Below are 24,395 nucleotides of genomic sequence, written 5' to 3' on the forward strand. Positions count from 1 at the left end.
CTTGTAATCTTCGGGTACCCATGCCATGTCACCCACATGCTTCCACTGTCCTACTCCAGCCCCTCAATTTTGTAAGGCTGTGTGACAGGGATGAATAGCTTTCTTTTTATTTCTCATGGGTCACCATGGCGCCAAGAACAGGACAGAAGCATGGTGTCTGTCAGTGATGAACATATAGAAGGGCTTGTTTTCTCACTGGGGCTCAAAAAATCTGGGTTCACAAAATCCCCAAGAGTGGTGGAAATGAAATATTAGAAGAAAGAAAAGAAAAGAAAAGAAAAGAAAGAAAGAAAGAAAGAAAGAAAGAAAGAAAGAAAGAAAAATTCAACAACAGGAATTTACAAACTAAAATGGATGGCTTGACTCTAAATGGCAAACATTGTGGCTAGGCATTAATTACATTTTATTCTTCTGTACTCTTTTGATATTTTTATGTCTTTTGAGTTTGTGAGAGCTAAGAAGAACAAAGGAGCACTTTAAAAATTTACAGTGTTGGTTTTATGTTATGTAAGTAAATCATCAAAGCTTAAAATACTGAATTATTTTAGTTAAATAATTGGCAACTATATCATATAAACCCATACAGCATAACTAGAATGAGTGATTCCATAATTATTGTTGGATTGAGATGTTCTTTAATTATTAAGTCAAGTGAATTCCTTCTCTGAGCTCAGTCATTTACTTTTTTTTTTTTTTTTTTTTTTTTTTTTGATTACTGAAGTGGAAAAATAATTATTTTATTTCCCTGTCCTGATTTGGTTTTTTTTTTAAGGGTAAAAGTGGTGAGTTATGAATGAGAATAAATATTTAAAATGTCTTACTTAGGTTGTATTTCAAATGGTTTAAAATTGGGGAAAATATGACTCACTTCTGGTATCTCCCATGTGATGAAATTAGAATCCCAAGAACTGGGTAGTGGTGCGGTGCCCCATTCTGTGAATGCCTCAATGCATTTTGCTGACACCATGCATTCCCTGTGCGCAGGAGGCACAGGATCTCAAGTACTACATAAAAGTTCTTTTGACAATATTTTTAATTTACTCTATGAGGATTTCATGTATGCATACAATGTATTTTGATCACATCAGCACCACATTTCCCACTAACTCCTACCAGAACTTCCATGTCTCCATCTCAGCTTCATGATCTTTTCCCCCTAACCCACTGAATCTGCTCAGTGCTGCCATAATATAATAAACGTTGGGCCATCTGTTGGAATAGGAGAGATCTAACAGCAGCTCCATTCCTGATAAAGTGACTTTCCCTCCCCAGGTACCCATGGCCAAAAGCTTCTCACCTAAGGTTGGAGTCACACAGCCCCATCTCCATTCTGGAATTTTGGTTGGTCAGATCTCTTACAGACCTTGGGCACACAACCACAGTTGTGAAGAACTTTGGGTGTCGATCCAAGAGTTGACTGAAACCTCATTAAGGCAAGTGGCTAGGATGGAATTGGACACAGACCTGACATATTCTGAAGCTGTTTCCCTAACAGTGGGAAGTACACAGTAAGGAGGCTGGCCTCCTGTAAGCCTCCTCCATCTCTCTGCTCTTGAGAGTGACTTCTCTTTTATTAATATCTACCCTTGTCATGACATACAGCTAGACCAGCCTATTTCCTTACCTTTCACTAATTTAAATCATTTTCAACTTTTAAGAAACGCTTCAACATTGTCTTTTTGATGACTCTGTTGTGGACTGGCTCAGATTCCTGGCTGCTGCTTTACTTATCCTGAGCCCCTTCCTGGAGTTGTGATCAACACTGAGATGTGACTTAACAGATGCCAAGTATGACATCTGGCACCTGCCACTTCCAAACGTGGATCCCAGGAGCATCTCGTATGCACTCCGTCATTCATTCCTCTTTAGTGGTAGGGGGGACTCTAAAAACCCATAGGAGAACACACCTGTGAGCGGGAGGTATATAGCTCTCAGGAACCGGATGGGGCAGTTGCACATCCCGGTTGGTCTTCATGTGGCAAGGAAAAGATCTCTATTATGCTGCCTTCGTAACGTTTGTGTCTAGTCATGATTTATTTTACTGGAGGAAGTGGATGATTCCAGTTTTATTCTTTTTTAACCTGTCTTTTCAAATTATTTTGCATATATGTTAGTTTACATATATGCCTTTTCTATTGTTTTATACAAATGGCACAGTTCATAAACATTGGCAATTTCCACTTGCAGCATATTTTGACAGATGTTTTAGAGAAGTCACTCCAGCCTGCCTTGTACAGGTGGATTCCAGGTTCACTATAGTCAATGCAAGCGTGTACCCCGACTTAGGGATTCTCTACTGATGACATTTCAAAGGCCTTCCTTTTGAAGTAATAACAGGTTATAAAAAAATTCTTGCTCATATGTTAGGAGGCACAGTTGGCCAACTATTTCTGTACTAACATTTCTAGAAATCAAAGTAGGTATATCTATTTAACTTGTCATCACAAAACTTGACAGCCCCAAGTAAACACATTTATCTTTCATGATCCACAGTGATGGCTCCAGGTCAGCTAAGCATTTCTAAAGACTTGGAGAAAGGTCATAAATCAGCTGGACCTCACTTCATCTTTGGTTTTTGGCTTGTTCTGTCTAGTTCAAGAAGATCTCATTCTTGTATCTGTTGGTGGGACAACTTAAGGCTGGAAAAATCCCAAGTGACCAGGTAGTTGTATTATTCCCTGCCAGTGTGATACTCTAGGCCTGTCTGTGATTTACATCCTCACCCTGGGTTACTATTGGGCATTATACTGGCCCGAATAGTGTAAGGGTTAACATAATCAATTTGGTAGTATCTAGACTCACTTAGGAGGCAAATGTAGACTTATCTGTGAGGGGTTTCTTGGCTGGGTTAATTGAGATGGGGACACTCACACTCATTTGAGGTGGAGGTGGTACCATTTCATGGGAAAAGTGCTTGAACTAAATAGCCAACACATTCATCTGTCAGTGCGTCCTGACCACATGCAATGTGATTGACTACTTCATGCTCTCAATGAGCTATACCCACAAGCTTTAAGCCACAACAAAGCCTTAGGTTGCCTTTGCCGGGTGTTTTGTGACAGTGATCAGATGAGGAAGTAATATAGTTAGTTACAGTTAGTGAGGTAGTGTCTGTCTTGAATAGCAGCCCCATATAGCAATTGCATTGAGTACATGGAGGGTCTTTCTTCAGTTCTCAGCCACAGGGAATTCTGGGGCGTTCTAGAGCATCTTTTAAGGTATTTCAGAGTCTAAATCACAAATATTGAGATCCCACACCCCTGATTTGTGCTACTGTCAGTGTTTCCTGGGGCTCCCCTTTTGTGGCAGTTAGGGTAACAGAACATGCTAGCAAATTTTTGAGTTTTTGCTACTTTGATAAATGAGGACATAATCCTTGTTTAATTTTAATTGTTCGTTCTTATTATTTTGAGAGGCATTGTTGTTATTTCCTTTGCTACTTTATCTCAGAGGGTCCATGCAAAATGAAGTATAAACATAAAGGGAACCATGAAAGGAGAGGGTAAGTTAAGTCCACAAAGCACATGGGGAGGGAGGATAGAAACTTGACCTATGTCTGCAGGTGAGGAGATCGGGATTTCAAAAAAGCAGAGAGGAAACATGGAGTCTTGGTGCTGGAAGAATGGTCTAGTTTGAGCTGTGGTGTGTCCTACAAAATACATGCTGGGGTAAAAAGGGTTGGTGATGGCCACAGAGGCCTGGATGGGAGGTCCTCAGGCTTGCAGTGAGTCTTGTGAGGTTTGTACCAGGCGACAGCAAGAACAGAGTGTCTGTTAACTCAGAGTACAGGTTGAGTGTAGGAAACAGCTCGCTAGGGAAGAGTGAGCAGCTTTTGTGCATCTTGGTGTATTCTGTGTGTGTCAGAACCTCTGCAGGGACACCTCTGGAAGCCGGCTTAATGTTTGATCATACATCTCAGGAACAAGGTCAGGCCTGGAAATAGAACTTTGAGAGTCATCTATATAAAGGTGATAAAGTCACAGAGGGTGTTCAGTGAATCAAGGGGCCCAGGACAGAGACTTGGGAAAGATGTATTTTTAAGTGATAGATATATAGCAAGGAAACAATAAAAGGGCTGAGAAATAGCTGTCATGATGCCAAGGTTCTCAGCAGCTGTAAAATCCAGTGACAGATGAATCCAGCAGCTTATCCCATGTGCGGCTTTGCCATAGCCTGCTCTCTTCTGAAGCAAGCTGTCTCTTGTCTTCCAGTTCTCTCACTGGCCTATCTGGGGTCCTTCATTCAAGCAGTAATGTCCAGAGGCATATGTTTTGTGTCAGCGGTTTGTCTCACTTGTGCTCCATGTGATGGGGAGGGAGCTCCAGGCAGCAAGCTGCAGCCCAGGGCTGCACTGTGAATCCCAGGCCATTGTCCTCCAGCCCCATGTTGGGACTGAATTGTCTTTGGTTTTGCTGATAAATTTGACTCATGGGGAGCTCTGGCAAAACGGTCTGTAAACTGAATACACCATAACAAGCTAGTCTGAATTCCAGAACTCAGGATCCATGGATACTCTGTTAGCCTGAATTTCAGTGCTGAGTGAACCAAGTCATTCTTTCTGTTCTCTTGAAATTCCTTGTCTTAATAGAATTCCTTGGTCTCAATTTTTTATTAATTAATTTTTTATTACCAGCAATTTGAGACCAAATTAATTTGGAAGGCACAAACTGCTATCTGCCAATAAATAATTCATATTCTCAAATATGTTTTGATTTGGGGACTGGTTCCAAAGTATAATGTATTGACTCACCATGGAAACTGCTTGGTTACTTTAAAAACCTTCACAGATGACAACTGGATTATATCAACCCCCTACTTATAATCTACTTAAAGGTAAATGCTGATTAAGATGTTGGGGAGAGGATAACGAGTTACAAGTATTTCTCTTTTTCCGAAAACATTTATTTTAAAAATAGATTTATACATATTTTTCATGTATAATGATGTGCTGTTTTGAAATGTATGGTACATGGTGGAATGGTTAAATCTAGCTAATTAACATACACAGTACCTCAAAAGCTATTCTGTAGTGAGGATATATAAACTTAGCTTTCTCAGCAGTTTTTAGGAGTATAATATACTGCTAACTGCTTATAATGGTTACCGAAAACCTCTTAAATATATTCTTACCACTTAACTGAAAATGGAAAATCTCTCTCTCTCTCTCTCTCTCTCTCTCTCTCTCTTTCTCTCTCTCTCTCTCTCTCTCTCTCTCTCTCTCTCTCTCTCTCTGTGCATGTGTGAATAGACATGCATGTACCATGGTGCATGTATATATAGAAGTCCGAGCACAACCTTAGAATTGGTTCTTGGTTTTCACCTTTTGAGATACAATCCCTTTTCTGCAGCTTAGAGTGCTATGTTAGTCAGTCTAGGTGATTTATAAGCTTCCAGGAATTCTTCTGTTTCTGTTTTCTGTCATATTATAGGAATTCTGGGATCATAGACATGGGATACTGTGCCCAGCTTTATTTAAATTCTGGTGATTTGAACTCATGTCCTTACATGCATAAAGTAAGCACTTTGTCCACTGAGCCATCTCTTTAGCTTTTATTTGAAACTGTATACCCATTATTCAATGTCCCCTTTTTACTGGTCAGTTATAAATGTTAACTTGCCACAACCTTGAACCACCTAGGGAAACAAGTCTTAATGGAGTAATTATCTGAATCAATTTGGCCTGTGGGCTTGTCTGTGAGAGACTGTCTTGATTGTATTGTTAATTGACTCACCTCACTGTGGGCAGTACCATTCCCTAGACTGGGCCTTAACTGCCTAAAAATGAAGCAAGCTAGCCAAGTGAGCATGCAAGATGGATGTATTTGTTCTCTGTTCTTGACTGTGGCTATTGTGGGTTGGTGTTACAGTTCTTGAATCAACTTTTTCTCAGTGATGAGCTGAAACCTGAAATTGTAAGTCAATAAGCTCTTCCTTTCCTATGTTGGCTTTTGTCAGGATATTTTATCACAGAAGCAACAACAACAACAACAACAACAAAAGTTGAATATCCTCATGAGTATTTCTGACTTAAAACCTAAATCTTAATTTAAATTTCTTCATATGAACAAAGATACTTTAAATATAAGATTGGAAAGGTGTGGGGAAAGCTGTGAGGTCTCATATCAGAGGGTTCTAAATCCTTCACCACCTGTAGGAGAGCTGAAGAGAGGCAGTGTGAACTGATGACCATGTGAATTGTTCAAGGCTACATCTCAGCTTTCCAAATCCTAAATCAGGGTTAGATTCAAGGGAGGTCTTTGGATGAAGTGCAGGTGGGTTTCCATTTAACAGGGAAGCAGTATAAACTCTCCAGCTTCAACTGAGTTTCTTCTGCATCAGAACCCTTAGCAGAGGGACCCTGTAAGGTGTGTCTCAACCAGAAACAGACAGTTCTTATACAAACAGGATTAGCACCTCACTGTAAATCTGGATCCTGTTGTCTTTCTCCTCTGGTAATGATCATACACTATATTCTTCAGGTCTTATCATATTATACATTATACAGATGCGTTCTCAGACAACATTTATATTAGCTGAACAATCAATTCCAATGATTCCAATCAATGTGTCTCTTTAAACAGTCTTCCAGATTTTTTCCTCAGAACACAATGATGGGTCATACCCTCTAACCTGCAAACTGATCATGTCTAAATGCATATGAGCAACGGTTCTCATTGAGTGAAATTGGAATGGCACGGTTAGCCCCAAATTCGTGGCTTTTGCTAATAGCAATTTTTGAATTTCTGTAAAAGAGAGCATCTTGGTGCCTCACCTCCTTAAAGCTCTAACAGCTGCCCACTTATACATTTATCATCCATATTCAGAAGCACAGCTGCTAAGTGTCTTCCGAAATATATTGAGGAGAATGAATTTTGACAGTATAACTTTTTATGTGTGCTTATTGTAGTATGATGCCAATAAAATCATAGAATATATGGTTGGGGTACTTAAAAATCCTCCTGGTTAGCCTAAAAGTTACCTAAGACAGCATACTTTTTATGTTTTAGGATTAGAATATTTAATATGTAAGTTGCTGTTCTTAATCCAAAAAACAGTAGTTCCATGGGCCAGTGTCTTATAACTTGTCTATAAGCTGATGGTAAATTTATAGATTCTGGGAATTCACTCAGTGGTTTGCATTTTCCTCAGCTGTGTTGGAGATTTTTCTCTTTGTTGAAGGTTCATCAAGATTCACTGAGCTGATCTCCTGTGTTAGTCTCTGAAGGGCTCAAGCTCTGAGGCTTGGATGGGCACAAATAACACTAACACTGGTACATTGCATGGGGAGATCAAGTCTGGTAGCCTTGGTTCTCTTCCCACAGTTCCAGTGATCCACAGTCAATGGTGGTCTGAAAACCTTAAGTAGAACTCAGTGTAAACAAATGTCATCCAGCTTTTAAGTCAACTTTCCTTGCAATATTTGGTTATGATTGTTCGTAGTTATTAGTTATTTCTGCTCATGTTCTCTTGGGTCCAACTGTTCAAACTTTACAGTATGACTTTCTTGGGGATGGTGGTTATGAACTATAACAACTCTCAACAGCTTATAAACAGGAAGGTCTGTCTTCTACATCAGCAACTGAAGAAGCAAATTAAGTGATAGTGCTTTTTACTTGAAATCTAGGGAAATAAGAGTATAATTTTGCTTGGAATTGTCTACCTTTTTTTTTTTGATTCCACATTAGACTATAACAGTTTAGGGTTTCTACATAAAATCTTTCTTGCTTGTCCTGGACATTAAATTTAGAGACCACAGGATCCAGCTTCCTTGAATGTGGGAAATCTCTAGGTGTCTGCATTGGGTTTTGCAGTGATCTAATTTTGTAGTACATTTAAGCTCACAGTGCTCAGAGGATAAGCAACAGCAAATGGAAAAACACCTACTGGCAGGTTCACCTCTAATTTGCACATGGCTGTTACATGTAGTAGTTTGTAAGGTCTAAATTAGATGCTGAACCAAAAGATGTGGTTGTGTGTAGCGCATATCCACAGTAGATGCAGGGGAAGAAGTCGGGCTGCAAAGATGATCAGTAATTGCTCTCGGCTTGCTTGTGGCCCTGAGGCTGGGTGGGTGAAGGCACTCTCCCCTCCCATTCCAGACAGAGCCAGAGAGGGATGTTCACTCCCTGCCTTGAAGAACCTCAGGCTCTTTTAGGAACTACAGGTTGGAACTTGTTTCAGACGATTTCTTCTTAACAGATGTGAAGTTTCCACTATATGCCTGGTGCTACTCAAAGCCCTGTGGGGAAAGGAATGAAACAGCCACATGTCCTGCCTTGCTATCTCTCAATAAGGGACTAAACAAGGAGCTTGTTAGAACACAAAGGGTGTAAAAGGTCATTTTCTTTGGAAACATATTAGTATAGTGCTATCAATTCCAGAATCACAGACATTAATCCAATTTTTAAAAATTTCCAGTTGCTATTAGTATGAGCATGAAGAAATCCCTCAACATACCATCTCCTTCTGGGTTTTAAAATGGTTCCATGGGTTCATTTACTCATAATCCAAACACTCATGACACCAAGACAGGAATATTGCAAGTTCACAGTGTGGGCTAGATAGCAAGATCCCATCTCATAAAACATAACAAGAAGCAAAACAAAACCAACAAATAAACAAACACTGCTCTAAGGTTTTTATACAAGAAAACTAGCCCCACAAATATAAGAATCCTGCTATAACGTATAACTAATAGACACAGAGAGTGAGAAATATGAACCCTGGGGAGATTAAGAAGAATCACAAAGGTCCTTGAGGTTTTTTCTCCTTGAAAGATGGATGGGGGAAGGAATAAAACTGTATCACGTAAGGAACCACAAGAACTTCAGGAAGCATCTAAAGTGTGGTGTGGCTGGGTGCTGGGTGTGATAGGCTAGAATACCCCCAAAGAACCTTAAATCCCCTCCAAGCTAAAGGGCCAGAGATTTGCAGTCTGAGACACGGAGGTAATGGAGAAGAGGTGGGGAAAATGAAAGAAATAAGTGATGTGGAACAAGAGATGAGGATGTACAGCTACAGATCCCGTTCCTTGCTGTAGTAGACCTCAGTGGGAAGGCTGTGGTACAAAAGTCTATGTTCAGATCCCATGTTAAGTGCCTGCCAGTTGGTGTGGAGAAGACCATGAAGTGGTGGCTCTTGAGTCATGCCATTCTCATGCTGGATGTATGGACTACTCAGCTGGCTGCATGTTCATCTCCTGCTGTATGTATGTAATACATACATGTCATGTTGTATTCAAGACGGTGGGCAAGCCAGTCAGTCAACTGTGTATCCAAGAGTAGAGGAGCAGATGCAATTAAGACTGCCACTCCAATAAAGACCATGCCTCTCCTGGACACTCTGCTTGTTTGAAATCAGCAGAGCATCACAGTGTACAAGAGGAAAGTCCTATTGTTGATGGGAGGAAAATGGAGGATGACTGGAGCTCGTGCCACACAGCTTCGGATAGGAAATTATATGTATCTGTTTAGTCCTATACAGAAGCACATAGAAGACATGTTGTATCAGTGAGCACAGGGTGGGCTGGGAGCCTAGGGCTTGGGTCTCCTGATTTCTCCTTCAAGCTTCTTATAACTGTAGGACTCTCACTGGACGAAACCCAGCACACACTTGGATAGGAATGTGTACTATGTGTGCATTTGGTAACTTGTGATCAGTTCATACTACCCAGTTAATTGCTGCATCCTCTAAAACACCTCACTGACTTTTCCCTAGAGAGGGAATCACTTGTTCCTAGGCTCTTATAGGACTTTGGCCATCTCTTGATAATAAAATGCTTTCTCCACAATTTTCTTCTCAACTGGTCTAATTTGTTATTTCCCTAGGCAGGCTTGGAATAAATGCCTATTAACCAGATGTTCACTAAATAAATATGCATGGATGAATGAAATGAACAAATGGGAATGTGACCACACGTCATCATGAAAATTTTTGTGTGGATTCGCATGTTAATCTCATTGGTGCCGGCAGAATGGGTTTCCATGTAACATGTGAGATATATTAATCTAAGGTCTATATCACAGGGTTGAGTTTTACAGTCGAACACCTTGTAATATTTATGGTGCCAGGAAAATTTTGACATTTTTATTGTTCGAAGGTAATGTTCTGTATAGATTGAAGACTTTCTGACTTTTTAATATGTAACGCTAGGAAGTAACCCTACCTGAACAGTGATAGGTTTTAGTGGAAGCTAAGAATAAGTGATATATATATATATCACTTATAAATATATATATATATATTTAAATAACTTTTCGGCAGAGTAACTTTTTATTTACTATGAAATTATGTCACCCTTACCTTAAGGGCCATAAAGCACGAGCCAGCATAAGGGTTATGCAAATTTATCTTGGGGACATAGAAGAGTAAAGACAGTGATCTCGGGAGGTCACATAAGTGTAAAAAAAGTGGAGCGGAAGCTTGCCTGAACTAATTGCCGGGCTCTGGCTTTTAAGATCAGGGTGGCGTCTCTTTTCCAGCTTTCTCGAATGCTTTCAGGTTTCCTTGATTGAAAGGCACTTTACAAGCAAGATCACCAGGAAAGCAGCACTCATAGGCAGAACTGTAAATTCTTATGTCATTGCCACTAAGTGTGCCTCTGGGAATTTCCCTGAGTAAGAGGGCCTGTTCCTGGGACTTCCACCTCTGCTGCTAACACTATAGGGACATTTGAATTTTACATCATTGGGGATCCATGTTGTTGTCTTGAATGGCTTAAAATACACATTTTGATATAGTATGATGTAGTATTGAATGGTACATTTAGAAGGACAGCAATAACAGAATACAGATATTTGGTGCATCACAAGCAAACACATGGTAGAAAACCGATTCCTTTCATAGTTTATTCGGCAGTGACAAGCAGTCCATGTGTGGCTTCTGCTTCCCAGAGGTGTGGCATCTACAACTTAACAGAGGATTTTCATGTTGGACATATGTGATAACGCTTGTCTGTCACTTACCAGACTGCAATTTAAGGTGTTTGAAAATGCCACCCCTTTTCAGACTAGATAATGGTATACTACAGTCAGGGGAGGCTGGTGTGTCTACTGCAAGGACAATAGAGACTTATCAAATGTCTGTATGTCAGAAATCCCTGCTGACTTTGAAGATAAACCATTCAGCATCTCAGGGTTTGTAGATAAGTGGGTGTGATTGGCTGAAAGTGATGGCAGTGACAAGCAGGGGCTCATTCCTAGGACCTGTGTGTTACCTGTGCATTTCATGGGAAAAGACCTTTGTAGATGGAGTGTTAGGGTCTTGTAATGACCTACTATTCTGAAGTGATCAGAGAGCCTCTAAATGTGACCACATGTGCTACTATAGGTGGGAGATGGGAAGCTTCTAGAACAGAAGAGGAACGGTATAATAGAAGCAGAGGTTGGGGTAAAGGGACCAGGAGCAAAAGGATGCAATCCTGCAGGTTTGGAAGTTGGCATGGGTGAGAAGCAGCTCTCTCTTGGAGCCTGTCAAGCAGGCAAAGTCCGACTCCCAACACTTGCACACCTTGGATAAATACCTGATTCTGAGAACTGTTGAATGACTGACCTTCCATGAGATCCCAAAACACAGAGATTTAAAATGCTCTCCCAGAGACTTTTACAAGGTTTGCTGATGTGTAACGCTGGCAAAACACAGTGACCATCTTCTGGAGTGTGCTACTTACTTTTCTGTTGCCATGGTGAATACCATGACCCAAAAGAACTTGAGTGTGGATGGGGTTTTATTTCCTCTAATTTTCCAGAAGGGTAGCTGTCTGTCCTGCTGGGGGAGGAATGGTGGGAGAAGCAGGAAGCTGAGAGACCACCTTTCAACTCTACTCAGAAAAAAAGAAAGAACAAGAACAGGAAGTGAGACAAGGCTATAAACTCCCTCAGTCTGCCCTCAGCCATGTACTTACTTCAGAAAGGCTGTCCCTCCAAAGGTTGCATAACTTCTCCAAACAGTACCACCAACTGGGGATTGAATGTCTCTTATTTAAACCACCACTCATTGGTATGAGGTGCCATGGGCTTCTTCCAAGAGTATGAGGCAGAGTCTTCCTGGGGTATGTTGCAATGAGCATCTTCCATGGCTATGGGACATTTGACATCTTCCAGTGATGTGACACTCCATGTGCATGTTCCAACAGTATGAGACAGTAAACGCTTCCTAGGGGCACTCTGGATCTCATCTAATGGGTCTTTTGGCTATGGAGCGAGCAGCTGGAGTTCATGGTCTCATAGAGGCAGACTGCTAAGGAAGTGCACATAGAGAAAGTGGGCATCTTGGTCGAATATGGCTTGTCAGGAGTACAGCTGCATCTAGACAGGGTGTGGTATTAAGGATTGGATGCTAGAGTTGGCTTCTGAAAGATAAATACTTTTACTGTAGAGGATGGGAACAGTTTTTGACAAATGTTCTCCCAGCCTTGGTTTCCCCACCCCTTTGCAGAACCAAGTTTTTATCTGGTAGGTGTTAAGAGAGTTCTCAACCTGCTAGTCTACTCGCCACAGAAGCCCCAGTTTCCCTTTGAACCACACGTAAGCATGAATCAACATGTAGGCCTGGCCCTTCCACCAGGCAGCAAGCAAGCATCCTGGGAGGGAATCCATGAGCACCTAGGAGAGCTCCTGGATGGAAATTGGTGGTCCTGCTTACTTGTGTAAAGCACCAGCTGTTGCAGCTTGAACGTGTGAGTAATGAACACTTGGTGTTTTTATTTTTCTGTTCCCTCTGAATATACATATAATATCAGATACAATGTGATCATTGATGACAACGGTCCCTGAGAGAAGATACACTAACACACCCCCATGGCATTCCAGAAGCTGTTGGTAGGTGAAGGTTGCCGGCCTCCCACTTCCTCCAAAATAGCTAAGCATTTGACATGTGTCAAAGCCAGCAAGAGCCTTCAACAATTATTTTCTGCCCAACTTGATAGAAAGTTTGTCCACATTTAAGACATTTTCTACTCTAAGCGTCCCCTCCCCTTTAACGTGAACTAACTCCCCCTATTTTTGATATGCACCTTCCACTGGTTGAAGTGGTTCTGCTGGGCTTCCATAAGCAGACTCCATACCTGTTCCTCCTTCATGGACACCCCAGCCCCTTTATAAGGGCCCTCCCTTGCTCTTTGCCTAAACTGACTTTTTCTAATGTCCCCAACTCAGCTATTGTCTCAGACTCTCCCTAGCTGCAGGGTTTCTGTGACCCCCCCCCCCCTGGAAAGTTCTCTGTGTCTCAGGAACTCTAAGTGCACCTGTACTGCTCACCTGCCCCACCTGATAAGCTCCAGTTTTCCCGTCTGCCAAGCACAGCTAAAGCATCTGTCAGAGATGAAACGCTGAGATGCATCAAACCACCAGCATGATAGCAGGGCCGGTTCCTCTTACCCTCTCGTCTATGGGGCTGAGCACAGTGTGGTGCTGAATAAATGGAGTTTGATCATCTGATTTCAAGTGGGAGACTCTTGTGGAGTTTGCGGAGTAAAAAGCCAGAGAGACTGTCACCATTCACTTTAAGGGAAAAAGTTTTATTTTCTCTCTTTTATATCTAGTCCAGGATGTGGAGGGTCATTTTGTCCTTTTTTTCTTTAGAAGAGAAGTGTTTTAGAAAAGACACGGATGACTGATTATAATCATATGGAATGGACTGGCAGAATTCTGTCCTAAGTAAGCATGGTGATTCTAAAGGCTCTTAGGAGCAGAGGGTCAACTGGCCAGTTAACTAACCGCATGCACATTGTGCAAATCAGGTCTCCGGTGGGGACACCGGGAAGGAAAGGTTTGGACACTGAGGTCTAGGCGGGTGAAGCTTGAGGTGGCTTTACCATCTGTACTGACTAGGCTTCTGACTCTCCTCTGCCACGCTGTAAACCACACATATGCATGACTCTCTGTGTATCTGTGACATAATTAGACACATATACACAGATACACAGACATACACAGACACAGACACACACAAATGCACAAACACACACACACATACACATAGATACACACAGGCACACACATATAGACACACACATACACATAGACAGACACACAGACACCAAGACACAGACACCAAGACACACACACACACACACACCTACCCCAGGCAGATTTTCTATCATTCATCTTGTCAGTGCAGAGATAGCTTATGGCCACCAGATGGCACTGCATGAACCACAGTGGGAGTCTGGAGCCTCAGCACCTGCCAGTCTCTATCACTGCCACTTTAGAGATGACCTTTAATGAAAACAGAAGTGCCAAAGTAGCCTGATAGCAAATTTTATTAGTAACAGAAAATCCATCACGAGGCTCACTATAGAACTGCGCAGATGAGTCTCTCTTATCTGAGACGGTCACAGAAAAAGAGCCGAAAAAGGACTCAAAAGCCGCCTACTCCGTAGGACTCCAGTGGATTGATGGGGAAGGGTCATTTAAAATGGTCTCATGACTTGCCATGCACAAACATGTAGGTAAGGGTGGCTATTTCACTCTGAGAAATTTTCTTCCACTAAAAGCAGAGAGCCCGGCTCTGTCCAAGAGCGCAGGTCTCCCCAGGCCAGGGTCAGGCTGACCTAAGAAGTTCTACGCACAGATGGCAGGATGCATCAGCCCCCACAGCCGACATATTTAAGGAGCCTTACAGATGCATCCTTGTGCTAGTGGGCCCTTTAACAGAGCAAATCTACAGCCAAGTGACCTGGAGTGTGATGTGCTTTACACGCTTGGACTCCAGGTCTAGACTTCCCATGTGTGGTTGGAGCCTGAGCGTGTCCAAAGCCTCCACTTCACCAAAGTGGCTTCAGAACTAATGTCTGTTCCTCTCTAGACAGATGTGCTAAGAAAAGGCATGGGAGACCGATTATCATCATGTTGAATGGACTGGCAGAATTCTGTCTTAAGTAATTCCTAAAGGCTCTTAGGAGCAAAGGGTCAACTAGCCAGTTAACAAACCGTATGTACGTTGTGCAAATCAGGCCCCCACTAGGGACATGAGGAAGAAAAAATAACTTCTTAGGGTTATTAACAGTTCTAGTGTAAGAGTGGACCAATACTGGAGTTTCATGACTGGGCACTACTACCAAGTTAGGCTTTGTCTTTTTGAAGCAGGGGAGATATTAAGGCAACTCTGGAAAGGCTAGAGATAGATGCTAGGCTTGGGCTGATTGTCACAGGTAGGACATGTGGGGCCTATAGGTGCCAGAGCTGTGACTGGACTCTGCAAGGCCAATACCCTCATTGTCACCTTGGCCAGTCCTCTGTCACCCTGTTCCTTCAGTCACTCATCCATCTAGAATCAGAATCTGATGGGAGAGCATCCCACTGGTTGAGTGAGGAAAAGCCATTCTTCTGCTGTCTAACTAGAAGCAGCCTTGACTGTACTACCGCACACGAGGCCAGAAGCTTCCACAAGGGCAAGTGACCAAAGCTGAGAGAGGTTCTTGAGGGCTGGTCAACTCAAAGCCTTGGGCATTCAAACAGACTGAGGCAATGATGCATGAACCTAGGACCACTAAGAGGCAGGGTCAGCGAAGGAACTTGAGGAGTGTGTAGTGTGCCAGTGGGTACTAGCTAAGCTGGCTAAGATTGCGATGTATTTCCTCTGAGCTATAGTGTTATAGACTGTTTCAACTGTCTGGCTCTGTTCCCTGTGATTATAATATACATGTTTATCCAGTGTTCACAGAAACCTTGGCCTTAATGGGCAGGAAGCATTATGGGGGTGTGTGTATCTGAGTAGGATGGCAGGGCTCCCCCAGTGTGTATACTCTTGTAGCTGTTCTCCCTGCTGCTGGATTGTGTGCCCAGACCTGCTCTTAGCACATCTGTCCTTCCAGGCTCAGATGTTTGACCCACTGCCCAGCATCTTTTACAGGATTTCTGGCACAATCACCTTTGACAGCTCCAAGGTGCTGCCTGGCAGTGGGCACTTCCACTTGGAGTTTGGGTTCTCTCCCACCTAATAAATCAGAGTCACTGGGCCCAGCTTAATGTCCAGAACTTTCACAAACCCCTCCCAGTGTTTGCTGAGCTGAGAACTCTGGTGGAGATGCCTCAGTGATGACTGTGTTTGATATGAAGCCATCCAGAGCGTTTCAGTTTCCACCTGTGAACCTGGAGCACTGCTGCTTCCTGTGTGAGCGCCAGCCCTACAGGTCCCACCCATCTCCGCTCTCTGCAAACACAGCCTGCTTTCTGCATCCAAACTCAGCTGGCTCAGCCTGTGTTGGTCTCTTAGGAGACCTCTGTCATACCTAACTTAATTTTACTGCTGAATCCCATCCTTCTCCTTAATTCCATCACCCTTCACTCTGTAAGCACCGAAGTTGGTCGAGATGCACATAGGGGTGAGATCCTCGTAGGGGTGACATGCATGTGTCTTCACAGCAAGCCACTCAGAGAAGGCCTTGTCCAACAGAAGCCTGAAGCTTTATTTATGCTTCACTCCCCAGCAATTGAACTGTAGGATTTTTGAGGCTGGAAACGATGGTTTACAACCCATGCTGGACTATTTTTTTTTACACCCTAGTGCATAGCTCAATATATACATAATGATTTTTTAATCATTTGTGGTTATGGTCTGCACTGAAACTCAAGGTACCTCTCAACAGAATCATACCTCTCAAAAGACACTTAAAGGAACATGGCACTTTTTTTTAATGATTTTTTTTTTTTTTGTTAGCAAGGCACGGGTATTGAACAACAACAACAACAACAACAGTAAAATCAAATGATGGTGTCTAGGTAGATGTGTCCAGAGGAAATGTGGAGAATGTTCTATTGCTGTCTGAAGAATCCATAGTGACAGTTTATTGAGTTCTTCCATGAGTCCAGAGCTGTGTGTTAGAATGTGCATGTGATCCTCTCAGAACTTCTTCAACTGTAGATGAAGACAAGAGGTAAGCAATGACAGGCAACCAACCACAGAGAAGAACTATTGGCCGTTAATTGCCAAGCTGCCCTCAACTCCTCCTTGTCTCCTGTGTGCACATGTGGGAATTCAAATCAACTTCTCTGGGTGGAAGTAGGTGAGAACCAAGATCCTAAAGTGTGTCACAGGTTGGAGATGAAGGTAGGGAAAGATGGACAAGGCTGGTGAAACCACTCAAAGAATTTCACAGAGCAACCTCTGCTCTGCAAAGAGCTGTTCTGTGAGCATGAGTGGTTATTTTAAAGCTGGTCTCTGCAATTGGCTGCTGCCCACCCTTCCCTCTGCAAGAGATGTGGATGTGGCAGGCACTGTCCTTTCTGTCTGAGTGGCTGCCCATGTTATGCTTATCTACAGATGTGCCCCGTGCAAAGGGCAGATGGATTCTCACCTGGATCTCTGTGAGGATACATCCCCAGACAGCTGTGAGAAAGCTGTCTGGAAAAATACATTTCCAAAATCCAGAGAAGGAAGTGAGTGATGGGAACCAAGAGGCTTGCCACTGGCTCATCTCATATCTTTTGTCTCATCTCACAGAGATGCTACTGAAGTAGGAGAGGATAATGGCTCATTTCTGTGCTCCAGTCCAAATAATAACTCCCACTTCTTAATGAATTCCTTCTGGCCACTGAGGGCTCAAACGCAATATGATTTTGTTATCAGGTAGATGGTGTTTCAGTTAGATGTGAAATGGTTTTATCCAATCTGAGCATAACCAGCAGGGCTTTGCCTGCAACCACATGTAGAGGTGCATGGGATGTATTCTAAAATTTTAGGAGGCATCTGAACATATAGACCTATGGTGGTCACCAGTACCAGAGACCACATCTTACAACTTCTGAAATTGATTAACAGGTCTTCATGCTTAGATGCTTTGGGCAGGAATACATGATTTGAACCCAGAGGCTGGTACTGAGAAGAACCTTGGCCTCAGAGGTTCTTCATAGGTATGGCTTAGTCCTGATATCCAGAGATCTGGATTTATGTCTGGATCTCTTCCTCTCTGGGTGCATGACCTTTACCCAATCTCCTAACTTCTCAGGAAAGTAGCCATTTCTTTGGCAAATCGGTTACAAAGCATTCACGTGCCTTTGTACTCTGAAATCCTCAGCTTTCCCCTTTGCTAGAGACACACCTAACAGTTGAAATGGACAAAGCACGAGTCTGGGAGAAAAATTGGAAGTCTGAATGTCAGAATCTAGATGGCTTGATTTCAGTGGGAAGATGACCATGGCAGGTAAGCTGATCTATGGATGAATTTTAGCTTCAACTGTTCCCTATCTGAACCTATAACTGAGTCCTTGGAAGGAAAATGATCTTTAGTCTGACAGATAATAGTAGATAGATAGATAGATAGATAGATAGATAGATAGATAGAAGGAAAGGAAACTCAGTTGTTAACAAAATTATATGCAGAGTTGCTTGAAATAAGGGGAAATGGGAATGAGTTCTGTATTTACACATTTGTAGCAAATAATGTGTCCACCACACCCACTCAAGTAGACATTTAAACTGTTCTGAAGGTAAGAAGCAGTTCAACCAAGTTCACATGTTAATTATCCATAGTTATCTGCTGGAATTACAAGAACTTAGTTAAATGTGCTCTCGAGTCTGTCTTTTTAATGATCATTTCATTTCCCTCATTAAGCTTTTGGACTCTCATTCGAAACCCCTAAAATGATAAAATCCATCTTGTCTTTATGTGGTTTTGATGTCCTCATGAAAGGTCTCAATGTCACAGTAATGACTCCAGAATGTTCCAGTCAGCAGCAGGCCACCTGACTACCTTGGGTCATCTCAGCACAAGAGTGACTCCTACGTATTTAACAGCATGCCTGTTTGCTCACACTGCCTTTCTGAGCTCCCTCCTGAGGAAATTAGGGAAGAGGAATAAAGCCACAGAGTCCCACCTTGCTGAGGCAGAAGGGAGAGATTTCACATGCATGAAGCCTCAGATGTGACTGCACTAAGCTTTGGAACCTTTAGTGAGGGGGTGAAAAGGTTGGGGAAATGCCTCCGCCATTTAAGTGGTCCTACACAAGGGTTAGGACCCAAGACTGATCTCCAGCACTTAAGTAAAAAGTAAGCAAAAATAAATAAATAAATTAAAAAAAAATAAATGTGTGTTAGCATTTCCCAGGACTGGGGAAGTAGAGAGCCAGCCCTGGGTTCATTGACCATCCAGCCTAGCCTGGTTAGCAAGCTCTAAGTCCCAGTGAGATACTACCTCAGAAAAGCAATTGTATAGCTCTGGAGGAGCAACATCTAAGGTTGACCTCTGGCCTCCACATGCATACCTACATGTTTACCCACATATACTGATGTACATACACATGTGATTAGGGTCAAATAAAACCACACAGGTAACAAATCTGATTGGTTTCCTTATTAGAAGAGAAAGCCATTTATATGAGGGAGGATATGCCATCTGCAACCTCAAGAGAGAGCCCAAGAGAATTGAGGTTGACCAGTTGGTGTCCATGAACCTCACAGCTTTCTGCTGAGAGAGGCAATTCCTTATCTAGCCAGTCTTCAGCATCTCATAATGAAATGGTGACAGTCTGTAGGAGGAACAGTGGTGGCCACCTCTATGAAAATGCCAACACCAGAAAGCTGTGTAGCGGCAAAGGCATCTTCTGGAGGAGGACTTAATTGAAGACTGCCTGAGAGACTTAGGATTGCTGCCCCAGATAATGCCAGTCAATTGGGAACTGCTGTTTAGAGGAGATGCTTTCTTGGGTCCAATAAGGCACAGTGGTCGGGAGTATTAAAGGAGCTTGCGGCAGCATTCAGATCAGCCTGCTGTGGGCAGTTCTCCCCTGTTCCCAGTTTGTATCACTGATTCTGCACTACCTCACCTCCAACCCCCAAGGGCAGGTAGGGTCAGGGCAGCACGTAGTCCAAAGAACAGACAGTAACAGCCCAATACCAATTGCAGGTTATGGCTCTGTATAAACAGAGAACCAACAGTCTCCTGAAATGGTTCCAAGAGCCATTACTACCTTTAGTAGAGGACATGTTTAACTTTGGAGATGGATTACAAAATCCTCGTTGTATACAGAATGAAATCAGAACTACTCCATCTCTCATTCCTTGTGGATCTCAAGCACTTGCTAGTTGGAGCTGCAATGGGTAAACCACCCAGATGATCCTGTTTAGTCTGACTAGACATTGAGCTGATGCTATTGGGACCTTCTATGTGACTTCTGTGTTCTTTTGCCTTGAGGCCTTTTAATCGGCCAAAATTGGGCCGAAGGTAAACCTTTTCAGGTTTGCACATCTTTAGTAGGAAACTATGTATGTCTTCTGTTCTTAGTTTCCCACCTTCAGTTTCTGAAAGGCTTGGTTTTCTGTTGTAGAACGGCATAGTCTGTAGAAAAGGCAGGGCTCAAGGGAATGTGCTGGCAAAGAAAAATCTCACTTTTTATTTTGCAATCTATACTTAAAGCTAGCTTTATCTGTTGTCTGGTGAAATTGACTTATTTGTGTCCTCTGACCTCATTTATGAGGTAAGTCATAGGCCTTGGAATACATCTCATCCCTCATTTTGTACAGAGCCTTGTGGTCAGCTGTTAGTAGATGACCAGATACTGACATCTGGTCTGCTGAGGGGCTTCCCCACTGAGAGTTTACTTTGAGGGTTTCAGGAACAGAAGGGAGGAAATGAAAGAAAATAGATAAGGAGGACTGAGAACTGACCATGCATTGGCTGGTTTTGTGAGTCATCTTGGCCAAAGCTAGAGTCATCAGAGAGAAAGAAGCTTCAGCTGAGGATCTCATGGAGCCTCCAGGAGATGCAGCTGTAAGGAATTTTCTCAATTAGTGATCAGTGACGGTGGGCCCAGCCCATCGTGGTTGACATCATCCCTGGACTGGCAGTCTTGGGTTCTATAAGAAAGCAATGAGCAAGTCGTGTGAATCAAGACAGTACACAAAGCCCCTCCAAGGCTTCTGCATTCACTCCTGCCTCCAGGATCCTGCCATGTTTGATTCCATATGCTGATTTTCTTCAGCAATGAACAGCAACATGGAAGTTTAAGCCAAATAAACTCTTTCCTCCTCAACTTGCTTTTTGGCCATGATGGTTTTGTCACAGAAGTCTTGACTCTGACAGACCACCAGTAAGTAAAGATGTTTTACAAGGTCTAAATTCCCCTCATTCTGGTATCAGAGCAAGGAATGTCTTCATTTATTACACACAGGGAGAGAAGGTGTGTGTGTGTGGAGGCAGTGCTGAATGATGTCCTGTGCTTGACATGTGTGGCCTTGTTCCAGAGACCTTACTTTTGAGACACTGTGAAGCAGTAATGCTCACTTCAGCATCATAGTCACCTGGTGGCGGGTATCATAGGTGGCAGGGTCCAGGTACCTTTGAGAAAGTCCTGCATCCTGATGTGGGCTAGTAATCAGTGCTCTGTGAGTCTCAGTTTCCAGTGGAGAGGTTTGGTGTTGTTCTATGATTTCCTAATTCTGTGGCTTTAGAGAATAGTCCCTTATGTCAATTAGCAATTAGAGAAACTTCAGAGAAGACACCAACATATGTCAGTGTAATATGAAGGCAAAATAGAGTTTCTTCATCTTGCATTAGTTTAACCAAGAGAAAGCCTCAGTTTGAATTTTCTACTCTGCTTCCTGTGTCTTCAGTAGCTGTGGTTACTGGTGTGATCTATCTGAGCTCACTGCCTGTGTTTTGTCTGTCTACTCTGCATCTGTGCTGGTGTTTTCTTCCCCTAACAAAAGATTTTTCTCTGTATTTACTGAATATCACAGAAAATGTGGTGTGGGAAAGAAAGGGTAGAATTTTTACATACATTTTTAATGGTGTTTTGTAATAGAAGAACTTACTTTTCTGACTACATTGATCCAGATTAGCACACAGAACCTCCAACAGATATTATCAAACCATATCCACATATTTCTGACATTTATGGGATATTTGTTGTTTAAGGTTGCTTTTAGCATGTTGTCTGCCTTCAGCAATGTTTACTATCATGCGTGTGTGCATGCCAAGCACAGACTTTTAAGTAGTCTCATGTCATATTATTACCTTGGTTGCAAGGTCCAGCATAAGTTCAGTGTCTTTGGTGTTAAAAAGTATTTTCACACAAAGGTATCACCACTGATATATTTGTGATTCAGTTGCTAGGCAAAGTTGCAGGGGGGGGGACCAACCAGCATCCAAATGAGTTGCAATGTCCCCTATAGGTGATGCATATTAGTTTTTAGATATAGCAAGGAGCACAGGGCAGGTGTAACTCTGTTCACATCTGGATGTTCTGGTAGCACCCTGCCACATCTTCACTGATGATGCTGCAGGGAAGGCAGCCAAAGCTTACTGTATGCTGGCCGTCCCCAGGGGTATGAGGTACACTCCATGTGTCACCTGGCTTTCTCTCCTGACTGTCTTCCTTCCCCACTGAAGAAGCTGAGGGCAGGGAGTTGAGCATCCTGACAGTGCTGTGCTGCTGGGGAAATGTGCACTGACATTTGGGATTATTGCCGGACTCAACCTCCCTCAACCTCCCTCCGTTTCCTGCTGTATAAATACATCTTTCTTCTCAGTAAGAGTAGACTGGAATGTTTCCATAACCACAGATTCAGGGTTTGAATGCCCCAGAAGGAGGCTGATGTGTATTGAGATGTGTATTATGTGTATTAATTATCTACCAATCATCTGTCTACATACACGCACACATTAGTCAATATACCTATCACATAATCTATTATCTCTATCATTTATTTACCTGACATCTATCTGCATAGTTATGTATCCATCTAATCTACCTACTTTCTATTACCTTCCTATTTATCTTCCTACTACCTACCTTCTGTCTGTCTAACTACCATCAACTTTGTTGACAAAGGTTGTCAGTTTCTTCATGTATACAGATTGATACAGAGATGGGTGGAAGGATAACCTAATTTCTAAAATGGCCCCTGAATGTTTGAGTTGCTTCATCCCTTCTGTGAGGACAGCCAGAGCTCAGGGAGAAGAGGGCAGAGCCCATACTCCACACCATGTGTTCTGCTCTTTTCTAAAGTGTAGCTCAATGGCTCAGGAGAGAGGTCTTACCAGCACTAGTCTGGCATGCTGGGAGCATCCACTAGGATGCTCTCCAGGTTCCTACAAAGTGATGGATAGGGAACCTTATGTCCTGATACCCCAGCAAAGCCTTAGCAGAGGTGACATCAGGAGGTGTACACACCAAGTCTCAGAGAGGTGATTTTTAGACACCAGGGCTCATAAACAGCAGCAGTTAGACATGCCAAAAATTGGGATGAAACCCAGGAGGAAATGCTGTGCCCCTAGAATTCACTGGATACATGACATGACACTTATGTTGAACAGAAAAAAATAAAGTTCCAAAAATTCCCTTTACATTGGGTGAAAGTCTCCAAAATCAACCAAAATGCAACCGAATTTTGCTACACGTATGCATACGAGCATATATTTACATAACATCACAGGAGAAAACATCACAGGAAGAAAAAGACCGAGCTATGTTTTTCTTTATATTTTAACATTCAACACAGTAATAAAAATTGTTTAAATTTTTGATTAAAACACAAAATGTAGGAGTAAACAACACTTAAACAAAAAAGAAATGAAGGCAACTTTAATTCACAGCCAGTGTCAGCTTCTTCACTAGCATTTAAATCCAATTAGTAACTGGGAAGGTAAAAAGATCTGAACATGGGAACTCATTCACAAGGAAAAACTATCTGATGGAGGAAGAAGATGGCTCATGGCTCAGGTACACTCTGGAGGCTGTACATGGCCATCAACACAAAACAGTTGCTTCCCTTGGAAATGAATTCAGATGGGTGCAGAAGACACCCCACTTAGAGAGAACCATAGTGCAGTAGTGTTGGATTCTAGATGCTGAATTCAGGCACATTCCTAGTCTAGTGGGGCACAAGTGCTTACTGTCCTCACTACAGAGACTGGAGCCTGAGATCCAGTGTGTTAAGATGGGTCTGGGAAGGCATCCCTATTGCTGCTGTGATGACAGGGGCCTCAGTTGCTCTGAAATGCACAGATTTATGCCAAGGGAAGCACTGTAAGAGTCTGGAAGTTGAGATTTATTCAGCAGAGCTCTGGAGGGAAGGTCTGTTCAACTAAATGGGTCCTTCATCCTGAACTCTCCCCCAATCTCCCCTACACACACACACACACACACACACACACACACACACACACCACATTCACACACATGCCCCACTCAGCTATGTTAACTCCCAATTAAAATGAGCTGTGGGTCGTAGCTGTTTAATAAAACCCACTGCCAGGAGCCAGTGGTTTATGGCAGGAAGTGATTTTATTCCACTGATGTGTATAGAATCCCTAACAATACAGCTGAGACATTAACTCAGATTTAAAAAAATAATTGAATAGGGGCTTGTAGCTTGATAAAGAGGAGAGATAAGCAACTCATGGAAGTTAAATTGCAGAAAATTAGAGGCAAAGACTGGGAAGAAAGGTTGCCATA

The sequence above is a fragment of the Micromys minutus genome, assembly GCF_963924665.1.
Source record: "Micromys minutus genome assembly, chromosome: 14".
NCBI lineage: Eukaryota > Metazoa > Chordata > Mammalia > Rodentia > Muridae > Micromys > Micromys minutus.